Raw genomic sequence first — 13,232 nt, 5'->3', positions numbered from 1 at the left:
TAGAAAATAAATTAAGTACAGTACTTTGGATTTCCTGTTGATTTTAGCATTTCTGCAACCTTTTCAAAATGTTATAACATGTTATGTGTTTGCTGGGAAGGTCGTAATATTGCTACTGCATCATAGAGAAAATACTTCTGCATAAGGATTATCTTTCTACCACAGAATATGATCTTAAAAAAACGCGGTTTTAGTTGCTTACCATATGTTTTTGTTTTCTTATAAAAAACAAAAAGAAAACGACAACTTACTATTTCTAATAACTAGGAAAACATAAAACCACCTTCACGTGCATAATGCATGTATCCATTTCTTAAGAAAAAGCATGCTTTAACTTATTGATATATGCTACTGTACAGTTTATTTATTTTGGGCTATTGCCTTACACAAAAGAGTTTACTAGAAGTTAGCTTTGCCTTTTTGTTATTTGTTAGTTTTAGCACGTGACCTCAACCCTGCTATTAATCTATACTCAAAGCAGTTTCTAACTAGGTATTGCCCTCTAGCGGTCAGAAAGACACTTAACAAGCCCCAACGCAGTGACCACGTACCGTAAAACGTACACAATCGCGTTGTCAGGGGAAAGTCAGGGGAAACACTGACTTGATTATAATATACTTATAGGTGCAAATTTGGTGACAATGTGCAATATTTTGACAGGGAGAAGACAGGAAAGGATAAGAGGTGCTTTTTTCACAGGTGACCATCTTGGTTGGGCAGGCTGGCAGCACAGTGTTCAAAAGCAGGAAGGCAGTGAAAGACTTAAAGTCTGTTTCAAAATGGCTGCGCTAGTGCACTGAGGTTTGAGATCTGTCCTCTAAATCACTGCAGGAAGAAATTATATTGCTGTGTTACCTGTTTGACAATGTGGGCAATTATCCTTACATTATCAGTGCGCTACAGCAGCCATTTTGAAAAGAGCTTTGAAACAAACTTTAAAGTTATAAGTGTAAAAATTTGTCAGGATGTTAACAATGAAAATAAAAATGACAGGTGCGTTATTTAAACAGTTGTAGCAACACGTGGGGATGTGTAATGCTATATTTTTCAGAACCCCGCCAACAACCTGTACTGCAAAGTATGGTGACCTAGTAAATCAAAGAAATGAAGTGTGTTATTTATTGTGTTTACACATTCACGGTCCTTTAAAGAGTTAGTTATAAGAGGAAAACATTAACATTTTAAGATTGTTTTTGTTTTATGTAGCTAATTTTATATCAAACAAACCTTAATTGAAAAGCATCATTTCAGCTTATTAAAGTTATCATTTTATTCAAGAACAGATTTTCATTCAAATATCAGAAGAATAGCGAGCTAATCACTCAGGCAATTACTTTTGTATGATGAATTGCAGTCTAATTATTTTTCTGTCTTGATTTCCACCGTTAAGGATTTAAAATCATTGATTCAAAAGAAAAGATAAGAACTGCCTGAAAGTCTTTTCTGTTCTTTTCCCATCATCTGTTACATTATACATAAAAAAAAAAACCTTCAGACATTATTGCGGTATCATTTGTAAATTCTCCACAATCAAATTTCACACTGGGGAACCTTTTTAGGGGCAGGAGAGTTTTGAACAGTGAAAAACACTTCAGTGCATTACTTGATGGTGCTTGTTAGCATTTTGATAACAATTTTTTTTTGTCGGATGAATACACAGAGAAATGATCTGCTACTGTGAAGTTTATTGCTTTGTAACCCTTGGGTTACTGATATTACTCCATATATTTTACAAACTGCTTTACTGCATATAGGTATAATAACCCAGAGGTAAAATCATTTAAGGAACACTTCATGTCATTCTTAGAAAACAATTTCTCAAACAGTGTTTTTTGTTTGTTTTTGTTTTGTTTTATTAGCAGTCTTATCATGGGCACAGCAGGAACAAAGTAAATCTTTTTTTTTTTTCTTCCCCCACATGGAGATGCTTTACAAGATGTTACATAGTTCGTCCAAAATCTTTTGGAAATATCTATTGGCTATCTTTGTGAGGTTAATAATTCAGTATTTCAATCCATTTAAGTTAGGTCTATTCATTTGATGCTAGTTTATTAAAATAGGACACCAGGGCTTCTTTTTGTTGTGATCTATACATGCTATACATGATTACATTTGTCTCTTGAGTATTGAATTATCAACACCCCTTTTGTTAAAATGCACATTGCCATGCTTAGGCATGAACTTGGAGTTAAATCTCTTTGATATTAATTTTAAACTGTAGACGATAGTTTTAATGGGAATATAAAAGTCCTATTTCAAGTTAAGGGCAAACTAATTATTTCTGCCACCTACTTTTTCCAGTGGTTATAACTTATGAAATTTTTTTTTTTTAAATTGACTTCTGAGGAACTGAAGCAGTAGTAGATGTGAAAGAAAGTATGCTATACGCTGGCTGTGTTAAAATCTCATTTATATATGTGATGTTTCATAAAAATGACACATCACATTAATCTGTGAGACAACACGTCACCACTAATGAAGTCTTTGAAGAATTATTTTAATTAAACGTGAGGCTGAAAGGAGATGTCTTTCACTGTTAGTGTTATAACGAAGGAGGTTTTCTACTAACTGTCAATGGGTGAAAATGTAAGCATCTTTCACAGAATTGCAAGGCCGGTAAAAAGATAAAGGGACCGGTCTATTCATGGAGGGATGGGAAATACTGACTTCTTTCAATGATGGATTTCCACTCCACTACATAGTTCTAGCTTCAAAATAAATTAAAAAAAAATAATCTACATGAATGTAATGTGTGGTTTGGTAGCTTGTCATATGGTTACGTCTGAAAGAAAATGTATTTGCTGCCTTGTCTTGTATTCCATAACCCATTGGCTGTGCTTATTTATTTAGGTAATCTTGTCCTTAATGAACAGACCAGGCAATTCTGATTTTAGTTTTATATTAACTCTATTCAGTAGCCCACTAGCTGGCAATATCTCACTATAATAAATAGCAGTACAGTTATTTAACATTTTTATAATTATATATGCTATTTAAATAATAGGACAGTTACAGAACAGCTGAAAGGTTGGCCCATTCAATGAGAACGTAACAGTTGTTACTTTGAATAACTCATCAATATCAAGCTAATAATTTTTGATGATCAAACAACTTATGTGTATTAGGATTGACCCATCATCCCCAAACTTGGACAATACACTGAACCTAATAAATGCAGAACCAGCATTTCTGCATAACCAGTGCTGAACACAAAACGCTGCAGCAAAAAATCTCAAAGTAATTTGTTTTACAAACCCTCCCCTCAAAAATCACATTACCCTTTTATTGGCCTACTTCCATGTGCTATTATTTGACCCCATTGAAGTAATATGTACAGAGGGCATCTCCAGTTTTTCCCAGACACTGGGGTTTTTATCCTGGAGGCCTGGAGAGCCCGGAGGTGTCCTCTATATGTATATGTATGTATGTTATACTTCAGAGTTATACATATGTCTAGAGAATCACTATAAAAATCACTGAGGTTGTATGACTAATACTTTAAGAATATGAACAATTCATTGGTTATTAGTTGGATTATTTTTAATGGGTTCAAAGCCATTAAAAATAAATAAATAAATAAAAACGATGTTGTTTTTATATGAACTGGTTGGAAATTTTATATTTGGGGGGGGGGGGCAGTACTGTATTACTACTGCACAATGTATTGTGGCAACATAAAATTGGGATAGAAACCAAAATCGTTCTATATATATATATATATATATATATATATATATATATATATATATATATATATATATATATAGATAGATAGATAGATAGATAGATATACACTGCTGTGCAAAAGACACATTCAGGAGTTGCAATATATATCAATGTTATGAGCATCAACAATTTACTCAAAGCCTCCACGGGTGTTTTCCACTATTATAACAACTTTGACTGTTATTAATACAGCTTAGTTTGGGTGAGAAGAAACCAAGCTTGTCATTTAGCAATATTTAATTCACATTGATCAGAATCCATCACATTTACCCAGTGGTTCTCAACAGGGGGGTGCGAAGCAATGCAAGGGGGGAGCGAGAAGCGTCCAAAAAAAAAAAGAAAAAGTTTTTTTTTGTTTTGAAATGTATATGTGACATGATGTTCTGTAAATGGCGCGGGTTGATTCTATGGTAGTATAACCCCCACCCCCTCCCCCCCCAATGTGCAAAATGTCTAAGACTTTTGCAAAGCAGTGTATGTATATATATATATATATATATATATATATATATATATATATATATATATATATATATATATATACTACATGGATGAAGGCTATATTTGCAAAAGTGATAATACCACATTAGTGACATCAGAAAGCGATTCCTCGAGAGGAAAATATACTTGAACTTTGACCCACTGGACTCCTCGAGACCATCACTTTCAATTCAAACATAAAATGACTTGTTTTCAATCACTTGACAACACAGTACAGAAATATTCATTAATGATCAACAAAATGATAATACGTTAAAAAAAAAAAAAAAAGATGTAAAGCTGGTATGGTACATTCGTATCTCAGAGAAACTAAACGGATAATGACATAGAATGTCTGCACAGCACTGAAAAACACTATTTAAAAAAAAAAGAAAAATGAAAAACCCGAACTGTACTGCTGAACCTCGTCTTCTTTAATATTAGCATCACAAGGGTATCCATGTATCAGAAAATAATAGATGGGCCTCTTGAGTAAGTTACAGGAAAACAATTCCATCTCGGGTTTCTGTGACAGTTTATAAACGACTCGACCTTCGGTCTAGTAATTTATGACGTCAGAGAAACCCGAGATGAAATTATTTTCCTGTAACTCACTGAAGCCCATCTATTATATATACTGTAACTCACTGAAGCCCATATATACTGAAGCCCATATATAAGAAGAATGGGCCAAAATCACTCCGACACTGTGTGCAAAGCTGGTACATACTTACGCCAAAAGACTTAAAGCTGTTATTGCAGCGAAAGGTGGCTCTACCAAATATTAATGTGTGGGGGTTGAATACTTATGCAAGGAAAATATTTCAGTTTTCTATTTTTCTTAAAAATATTTCCCAACATAAAACCAATGTCACCTTACAATAATTGATTTTGAGTTTCAGTTTTTTAAAATAAAATATCAAACAGAACAAAATTTCAATGTACCATTTGTAATTCAGTAATATGAGAGAATTGGTCAGGGGTCTGAATACTTTTGCAAGGCACTGTATATATATATATATATATATATATATATATATATATATCCACAGTTGTAGTCAAAAGTTTACATACCCCAATGAAAATGTATAATTTCTAGAAATATCTCGAAAACAAATCATTATAGGAAAAATCTTTTGTAGCAAAAGTTTTGCTTTTGTGGATTAAAAAAAAAAAGTTACAAGAAATAGATGTCTTCAATTATTTATTTCAACAATTTGAAATGTAGTCATACCCTGACAAGGAAAATAAAATTAATATCTAGTTGAGGCACCTTTAGCAATAATAACCTCTTTTAAACGATTAGGATATTTGTCAGTGAGCTTTTGGCATAATTGTTTAGTTTTTTTGACCATTCTTCAATGCAAAATTGTTCCAGTTCATTCATTTTCCGAGGACTTCTTTTGTGCACAGCCTTTTTCAACTCATACCAAAGATTCTCAATCGGATTTAGATCGGGACTTTGACAAGGCCATTCCAGAACCTTGATTTTATTCTTCGTTAGCCATTCTGAAGTAGATTTTGATGTGTGCATGTACTTCTTGATAATAGAAACACTAGTTGAAATTGGGATACTCAAATGCTTGGAAATCTTCTCTTATCCTTCTCCAGCTTTATGACAATAAATAATTTTCTGCCTAAGGTCTTCAGATAGCTCTTTACTTTTTCCCATATTGGCTTATTGGTAATGACAGCAATCATCCTATGCCTAACCCTAAGAATGTTCACCTACAATCCAACATTTTCTAGACTTTTCTAGAATTAGGTTCTGCATTATCATATTTAAATGTTTAGCATGTTGTAGATAATACTATCATAGCATCAAAGGGTATGAATACTTTTGAATTAGCATTTTTGGAGTTTTGCAAAAAAAAAAAAAATTGCTGAAATAAATAATTATTTCTTGTACTTTATTTTCCTCATCCACAAAAACAAAACTGCTACAAAGGATTTTTTCCTAAAATTCTTTGTTTTCGAGAAATTCTAAATTTCCATTGGGGTATGTAAACTTGACTACAACTGTATTATATATATATATATATATATATATATATATATATATATATATATATATATATATATATATATATTGTGACAAAGTGGGGGGAAGTTTTGTCACAGACTTCCTGTCGAACCACGGTCTTCTAGTGTAAATAATTGATTCCTTTGACAACGCAAGTTTGGTTGAACTAGACGGCGCTCGTATGTTTATTATTATTATTTCGGGAGGTTGTTCAAACACTGACATACATATGACTTTTCCAAACAAAATAAATTCAAACAAAACAAACGCCTACCTCCTTCATGGAGGTCTACCTAAACTTGTTAGAGACTAAACTGAGTTCTCGGACGGCTAAGCCGTTTACCGAGTCATAAACCTAGTGTAATTGTTTCTACAAGAGAATCACAATCGGAAACAATACTTTCCTCAGCAACACACCAGGTCTGTGTGCTGGACTGAGCCTTGTCAAAAAGCCCCGCCTTGGTGCTTCAGCCCAGTTTAAATACCTGTGCTAATTGCCAACAGGTGCCTAATCAAATCTGGCACTTGTTCAATTAGAACCTGTCTTTCAACCTGGGAAGTGTAGTTCAGTAGGCCACGGACACTGAACTACATTTCTCTTAGAATCCAGGGTTAAATTGTACAAATCGGGGCCGAATGTATATCCCATCCATTACCTTGCCCCGTACTTTGTTACAATATATATATATATATATATATATATATATATATATATATATATATATATATACACACACACAGTGTTCTCTCGCTATAACGTGGGTCTCGGGGGACACACAGTATAAACGTTATAACCGAAGAGCGTTATAAACGGGGGAGGGGGTGGGGGATGTCCCGGGACACATAGCAACACACATCTGACCAAAATACAAAATAAAATAACTCCCTGTCTATAATGCATGTATAGTGAAGCAAAAATGTAACTTTCCATGAATTAACCATGCACAAAGCACCATGTAAAAAAAAAAAAAGGTAACATTCCCACTCATGGATAATTTTAATTAGCATAGTTTTTAAACTTTAAATAGCCTGGCTAAACGGCGCTCTGGAGTTCAGTTCAAAGCCACAGACAAGCAATCCAAGTTCGAGAAGGAGAGCGGGTCGGGCGAGGGAAGAGGGAATGGGCTCGCCCCAGGTTTGGCTGCTGGAGCGGGGCTGAAGCGAAGCTGAAGCGTCTTGTCTCCCAGAGAAAGCTGCAGCTCCTCTTGCAGCAAAAAAGTAAATACATTAGGAAAGATAACCACGTAATAGGCCTAATATTTATTTAGTTATAAAACAAATGTCTGTTATAAAGTGCCAGCGCAGCTTTTCTTCAGTTCAGATACTGTATCAAAAGGGAGAGACAGAAACGGAAGTTAGACTGAGAAGTTGTTTACAGTTTGAACAACACCGGTACTGTATTTACTGTAGAAATATTGCATGAATTATATCCGAGGCGCATTATAACCGAGAGCCTTATAGCGAGGGAGCACTGTGCGTATATATATATATATATATATATATATATATATATATATATATATATATACAGATGGATTAGAGAAGCAGGAGCTAGTTTGCATCTGTCACAGGTTGGATCCAGTTCAGGGTATATTGACAAGTGGAGGCGATGTAAAACTTTAAACTGAATGAGCCCATGTGGAGTGCAAACCAAAGAGGAATGCACATGGGCAAGAATGGATTACCTAATGTCGTCTGTGAGATTGAAACCTAAATCCTGTTCCAACATGGTTTTAAGTGTAGACAGTTAAGGGCAATGCGGAGACAATTAGTGCTGGGACGAACATGGGATTTTCATGTTTGGATATTCGCTCATAATTTAAATATTTGTTCGGCTATTCGTTCCTTTTTCAAAAAGTAATAAAAGCCATTATATTGCTCTGAACGCAGGCAGAGACAGCATAGTAGCAGAGGCAGGGGGTGTGGCCCCTGTGTGTGTGCCTTTATTTTACAGCAAGACCTTACAATATGTAACACGTTAAAATAGAAAAATATCCCAGAAGTAAAGAACAAGTTGTGTAGGCCTCACTTTACCCTATTGAATTAACTACAAAACAAAGGATGCCAAATAGCAATTCAAGTTAAACGTTGTTTTGTTTATTCCCAAAATAAATAGTACATAAAGTTGACAACGCATTTTATCGTTTACTTGTACCTTTTTGTAGCTGAACAAGCAAACTAAAACTGAAATTTAACTTTAAACACCTCAAATAAAACAAACGTGGAAATGGCGTTGTAAAGTGAAAGGGAAAAAACCTCACTGTTCTGATTCTTGTTTATTACATTCCACATAACAGAAAGTCTCAACAATATATATATATATATATATACAGTGTGTATAAAAATCACTACACAACATTTTCAAAAAGCTGGGTACTGTTTAATCAAGGCATTTCAGTCCCATGAGATTCTGGCTCACTCTAAAGCAGCACAATGCAATTTCTGACCCAGATGGCTTTCCATAGAGATCACTAAGGGTGCGTGCACCTAAACTGGTTTGTTTACTTTTTGCTGTCTAAAATTTTTAAGTAGAGGCACAAGAGCTGCTGTGTGGATCCTGTGTTTTATAATAACCTCACATATCCCACAGAGCTATTTTTCATTTGCCATTTTTTTTAAAACTGTTGTGCAAATTCCGGTGAGACGGTAAATAAGTGCAAAGTATTTTTGTCATCTGTAGCGAATACAAACATCTAATTTTTGTATCTGAATACATGTCAAAACATATTCGTTCGAATATTCTGATATTTTTCCCAGCCCTAGGGACCATATATTCTTATACATTTTAGATATAACACCCCTACAATCAGGGTTAAATGCTAGTATAAAATAAATTGTGGATTTGGGAGGCAGTAGAGGAAATTGAGCCACTTTATTTTGCACAAATTTCGAATTTGTAAGTAATGAAAAAGTGTGTTTGTGGTAGGTTACATTTTAGGGAAAGCTGGTGAAATGATGCAAAATTATTATCAATGTATAAATCCTTCACTGACTCAATACCACCTCTGTACCATATACTAAAAGCAGAGTCTATCGGCGAGGGTGGGAACAGATGGTTTACATCGACAGGGGCAGACATGGACATGGAAAACAGACCAAACCACCACCTAAACTGAGCCCAAATCCAGAGGGAGTGACACACCAGTGGGTTAAAAGGGTATACTTTTAGCTGTGTAGCTACTGACCAGCCATACTTCTCTCAACCCTTTTTCATCACACCAAGCACATCCGAAAGACTAGGTTTTAATCCTGTTTTGTTTAGCTATAAGACCTTGTTTATTGCTATAAATGCCACCAAATACATGTTTAGTAGCTGTTATGTTGTTTCATGTGGAATGACTTTTTCACTTGGACAATGATTTAACTGTGACTTTTAGCTTTATGACGTGACAGTTGTAATACCAAGGTGTAATAGACTATAATCTGAATGTCAGAGCTGTAGGGCAACATTAATCATAAATTCATTTGTATGGAATACTCGGGAGGAATATTTAATAATATTCAGAATTTAGCATTATGTTATTTGTGTAATAATAACTTGCGTTTCCCCAATAACACATTTTTTATACATGAATGCTTTTCTGAATTGTTTTATTATTCAAAAGTTACTGTGGTAAAGTGAGACTAAGTTTGTTGTGCGAAATAGCTGTCAAAAATAAGCCTACTTTTATAACGAATGCAATTTGGTTGTGATGTATATAATCAAAATGCTTTGACACACTTTATTTTCGCTTTCTGTGGTTATTCAGTCAAACTTCCAGACATAAGCGCATGGACCCAAACCCATCCATTGCATTAGCAAAATAAATACATACATACAGCATTTAGTGTCATGCAGGGGCTTTTCTTTTTTGATTGAATATACCCCTCCATCGTCTAACTATTTGGTTAACAAATCCCCACACAGCCTCCTACGTTTATTGTTGCTTTTCTCAATGTTCCCTGTTAAAAGCTACAATACTTTCTTTCTCGTCTATAGGGGTGTGACAGAAAGCCGATGTGGTGACGCCAGGCCAGACTGCAGGAAGGAAAACACACAGGCAGGACTGCAGGGCAAAAACACACAGGCAGTACTGCAGGGCAAAAACACACAGCCTGTACTGCAGGGCAAAAACACACAGGCAGGACTGCAGGGCAAAAACACACAGCCTGTACTGCAGGGCAAAAACACACAGGCAGGACTGCGGGGCAAAAACACACAGGCAGTACTGCGGGGCAAAAAAACACAGGCAGTACTGCGGGGCAAAAACACACAGGCAGTACTGCGGGGCAAAAACACACAGGCAGTACTGCGGGGCAAAAAACGCACAGCCTGTACTGCAGGGCAAAAACACACAGGCAGGACTGCAGGGCAAAAACACACAGGCAGTACTGCGGGGCAAAAAAACACAGTCAGTACTGCAGGGCAAAAACACACAGGCAGTACTGCGGGGCAAAAACACACAGGCAGTACTGCGGGGCAAAAACACACAGGCAGTACTGCGGGGCAAAAACACACAGGCAGTACTGCGGGGCAAAAACACACAGGCAGGAGTGCAGGGCAAAAACACACAGGCAGTACTGCGGGGCAAAAAAACACAGGCAGTACTGCGGGGCAAAAAAACACAGGCAGTACTGCAGGGCAAAAACACACAGGCAGTACTGCAGGGCAAAAACACACAGGCAGTACTGCGGGGCAAAAACACACAGGCAGTACTGCGGGGCAAAAACACACAGGCAGTACTGCGGGGCAAAAACACACAGGCAGGAGTGCAGGGCAAAAACACACAGGCAGTACTGCGGGGCAAAAAAACACAGGCAGTACTGCGGGGCAAAAAAACACAGGCAGTACTGCGGGGCAAAAACACACAGGCAGTACTGCGGGGCAAAAACACACAGGCAGTACTGCGGGGCAAAAACACACAGGCAGTACTGCGGGGCAAAAACACACAGGCAGGACTGCGGGGCAAAAAAACACAGGCAGTACTGCAGGGCAAAAACACACAGGCAGTACGCGGGGCAAAAACACACAGGCAGTACTGCGGGGCAAAAACACACAGGCAGGACTGCGGGGCAAAAACACACAGGCAGTACTGCGGGGCAAAAAAACACAGGCAGTACTGCGGGGCAAAAACACACAGGCAGTACTGCGGGGCAAAAACACACAGGCAGTACTGCGGGGCAAAAACACACAGGCAGTACTGCGGGGCAAAAACACACAGGCAGTACTGCGGGGCAAAAACACAGGCAGGAGTGCAGGGCAAAAACACACAGGCAGGACTGCGGGGCAAAAACACACAGGCAGTACTGCAGGGCAAAAACACACAGGCAGTACTGCGGGGCAAAAACACATAGGCAGTACTGCAGGGCAAAAACACACAGGCAGTACTGCAGGGCAAAAACACACAGGCAGGACTGCGGGGCAAAAACACACAGGCAGGACTGCGGGGCAAAAACACACAGGCAGTACTGCGGGGCAAAAACACACAGGCAGTACTGCGGGGCAAAAACACACAGGCAGTACTGCAGGGCAAAAACACACAGGCAGGACTGCAGGGCAAAAACACACAGGCAGGACTGCGGGGCAAAAACACACAGGCAGGACTGCGGGGCAAAAACACACAGGCAGTACTGCAGGGCAAAAGACGCTGCAGCGCCATTTATTTGAATAATAAAATGAAAATAAATATTTAAACAAAAAAACACTGCTCGCAGAGCAAAAATAAAACAGGTACACAAAACAAAATAACAAACACAAAATACTGTGAAGGGGCAGAGGCAGGGGCAGGGGCTCTCGCTTCTCCGAACACCCCACCCCGAACTGAGAGCGCTGCAGGTTTATACACTGTGACCGAGGGGTTTAACTAGCTAGTAATTATTCTATTACCCCTTGGCCACAATCTGCACAAGTTTATGAATTACATGTGACTGCCGGCTAGTTTAACAATGTACTAGCCAACAGCCACACATTACCACAAGGTTTTTAATGTAGATGGGGCTTCCCATCCACGCTGCAAAACAATACAAAATATATGGCTGCGCTGTCACATTTATAAATAAATAACTAAAAAAAAAATAAGAAGAAGAAGAAGAAGAATAAGAATAAGAATAAGAATAAGAATAAGAATAATACAACAAAACAAATACAAAATAATAAATTGCACAGGGGCGGAGGGGTACCACGTTCTAAAATAAACAAATACATGTACAGGGCTCCTCGCCCTGTTACAAGGGGATATCATTTTTTTAAGGTAGAAAGCTGCAGACATCAGTCTCATTCAGAATCACATTTTCTTCACATGGTTGTTATTTTTGAGGATTAAAACTCCATAATTGGTTGGCTGAACTGAAAAATGATTCAGAAAGACAATCTGACATTTTACCAATTCTAATTTGTTCAGTTTTCAGGAAAGCATCAATACAATGATTTCCTTTATTTTGTCAGATTGTAGGTATGAAAGACTAGATTCAACACAACCTGTGCAGTTACAGATTTGAAACCGTCTGCAAACTACTGTGCAATAAAAAAAGCTCTAAAAATAAGAACAGAATGTCACAGTTTCTTGCTGCAGGCTACCTAGTCATCAATAATCCAGTAAAACAGCATTATCTGTAAGGTCTCTAGATAGTGATGGTTATTTCAGATGGATACAAGGGAACTTGCAATATATAAAACCTTTTTTTTTAATCTGACAAGATCTTGGCACAATTAGTTCAAGCCTCAAATAACCCAATGTCTTGTGACACTTCTGTGGCAATTAGATTATAAAGCGTGTCATGTCTCTTGGCTTTTGGATGCATTAGGCATTATTACCTTTGGATACCTGCATTGAAAAAAAAAATCATAATTTGGTTAAAGATTGGTTGTCTGTTTTATGTTTCTTATATCTCAGGGCTGCAACCGTTGTGTCAGCCACCGACACATAGCTTTAGTTAACTCTGCCTCAAAGTCAATATTGCTAGCCTAAACTAACACAATATCAATTGCAAAGCCAGGATTACTAAAAATTGGGTTTGTGGGATT

General features: G+C 37.1%; 1 pseudogene; it reads left to right on the top strand.

Moving 5' to 3' along the window:
• The window catches only part of LOC117410424 (kinesin-like protein KIF16B), a 130,818-nt pseudogene that overhangs the window by 33,356 nt on the left and 84,230 nt on the right, over positions 1-13,232 (top strand).

This window comes from Acipenser ruthenus, chromosome 6 (assembly GCF_902713425.1).
Source record: "Acipenser ruthenus chromosome 6, fAciRut3.2 maternal haplotype, whole genome shotgun sequence".
NCBI lineage: Eukaryota > Metazoa > Chordata > Actinopteri > Acipenseriformes > Acipenseridae > Acipenser > Acipenser ruthenus.
Note: the sequence above shows the minus strand (reverse complement) of the source record. Positions and strands in the feature narration are given on the sequence as shown.